Below are 2,550 nucleotides of genomic sequence, written 5' to 3' on the forward strand. Positions count from 1 at the left end.
CTATATCGTATATATTTAATCCATAGAGCCGAAAAGTTGATAGTATATCCAAGAGGAATGAGACCAATGATACCAATTATATTGTCGTATGTACTCGGACGTGGGAGTTACACGTAAATATTTACAGGTGCTTACGTATTCAGATATTATTGAATAAGCCATTACCACAATAGATGGCGGAAATATAGCGCTGATCACTTTGAAATGTTCCATGAGGTTCCAGTTATGGTCAAGTACAATGCCTATATTTTTCGGTGATGATCAGGTAATAATTTTGGGATGAAGTGGACCGAAAACTTAATTGTTTGTGTGTTTTATAGTCGAATATAAGCCCAACATCACAACACAACCATGGAGGGGATCTGTACAAGTAATTAGAAGTGCTGTACTGAATATTTGTATTATTCGGAAAATGTAAAGAAGATGTGTTGTTGACCTCTAATCGGGCAAGTCGGGTCAAATATCACGAAATATTGCCCAGGCTCGGAATAAACATCCGCAGAAAGTTAGAGTTCCGTGGTAGTTGTGTAGGGTATCGTATGGTCGGCCCCGTCCGACTATACTGCTCCGCTCACTGGTTACATATCAAAATGTGAGAGCATTTGACACGAACAAGTTTTTTGTTCTCTCAGTACATTATGGCGTATGATTTGTGTTTACGACATATTTGTTAGTCATACGTATCATGGTCATCTAGACATAAAAATTTTGTTTTATTTTCATATTCTCTTTCCTCATGCTTCTATGTATATTAATGACAACAACAAATGAGTTCATGATACACACATGTACACTTTATAACCAGAAAAAATAAATCTTATTGCTTTCTTGAAGAATTCTGAAATTACATCAAAACTATAAATATGTCCACACCTTCATCATTTCAGTGAGGAAAAATCTTTCCTTTCTCACTCCCTCCCCCCCACTTTGTATCTTGATTTCAGCCATAATTTTTTGTTTGTTCGTTTTCTTAGTTGTAAGTTATTTTTTTGTTCTTATCTGTGGTTATAAAAGTGCTGCTGTTGTCGGTACTTTGTCAACCTCAGATGACATCATTTTGCCATGTATATTTTGTTGCTGTTTTTCCTTACTCTCTTTTTCTACCTCTAACCACAAGTTGTTTTTCCTTTGTTCGGTGTGTTTCCATTCTTGTGGTTATAAATAAAAGATTTGTTTATAAAGTTTGTCATTGCAACAATGATAATATAAATGTTGGGTTGGTCATGTTCTTTTTTGTTCGTTCCTCGGAATGTCAGGTACAGTGGTTATTAGGAATAAAGTTCAAAAGGGTTTAGAGAAACATGAAAATTATATATCATATAAGAGATTTTTAAAATTTTATTTAAACAATATAAATATTAGGAACACAACGTTTTCCCGATAGCAAAATGTTAAATTACCTCCAATATTTCTCTTTATCATATACAAAATTTATCAAACTGTTTTCAACAATTCCATTAAGCGTCATTTTCAATTGTTTAAAAATGTATTATTATAGGTCAACGTGTTATTATTATTAAGTGCCATATAAATTAATAATTTGCATAATGCATTTTTTTTTCGTTTGCATTTTTGTCAATACTAAAAAACGCCACAGCAAACAATGTGTTAATTTCAAACATTTTAACCTAAGTTTTAAATAAATAATAAACATAAATTGAAATTTTGTAGATGTAGAAATATTAATTAACGTTTTTTTGTGTGTGCTCTTGTATGCAAAACAATAGATGCGATTTTTTTATGCTCGCAACCAAACATAATTGAATTCAATTTATAATTAATGGAAAATTTAAAATTTATTGAAAAAAAAAAATATGTATGAAAACAAATACATTTAATTTGTGTGTGTGTGTTAAATGATGAAATAAATTAGAAATTTAATTAGAAATAAATTGAAATGACAACAAATGTTCATAGTATTATGAATTTAATGTGATGGAAAATGGAATTTAAATCTGAATGAAGGAAGGAATGGAGAATCCATTACCCTCTTCCAAATTGCAATGTAAACGGCGTCGATATATGACCATGGTTAAAACATTCCTCTTTATCTGTGTTATTTTTTTTTTTTTAATTCGTGCAAGTGAAAAGTGACTTTGGTGCACAAATTACCTAAAATCGAGCAAACCTACATATGGGAGCTATATCTAAATCTCAACCGATTTCCACGAAACTTAGCACACATTATTATAGACGCAATTCAGTACGCTCTGCCAAATTTCGTGCAAATCGAGAGATATATAGGGCCTTACAATGTAAACGGCCTCGATATTTGACCATGGTTAAAACATGCCTCTTTATCAGTGTTATTTGTTTAAATCACGATCGCAATATTTAGATGGAGACATTTTCACACATACTTTGCTATTACTCTTCGGCCAACCTATTTGTATAGAGTCCATATAGCGGTTTACCCAACATTGGGTATTTTGTGGATTTTTGGCAAATCTTCCAATTGCATCCTACTGGAGTTTGGTATTTTATAGTGTAGCACATATTCCTACTAAAAACCAGTAAGGAAAGTAGTAAAGTCGGACTGGGCCGACTATA

This window comes from Musca vetustissima, unplaced genomic scaffold (assembly GCF_032173495.1).
Source record: "Musca vetustissima isolate MV318-11 ecotype Yass unplaced genomic scaffold, APGP_CSIRO_Mvet_v1 utg299958, whole genome shotgun sequence".
Classification (NCBI taxonomy): Eukaryota; Metazoa; Arthropoda; class Insecta; order Diptera; family Muscidae; genus Musca; species Musca vetustissima.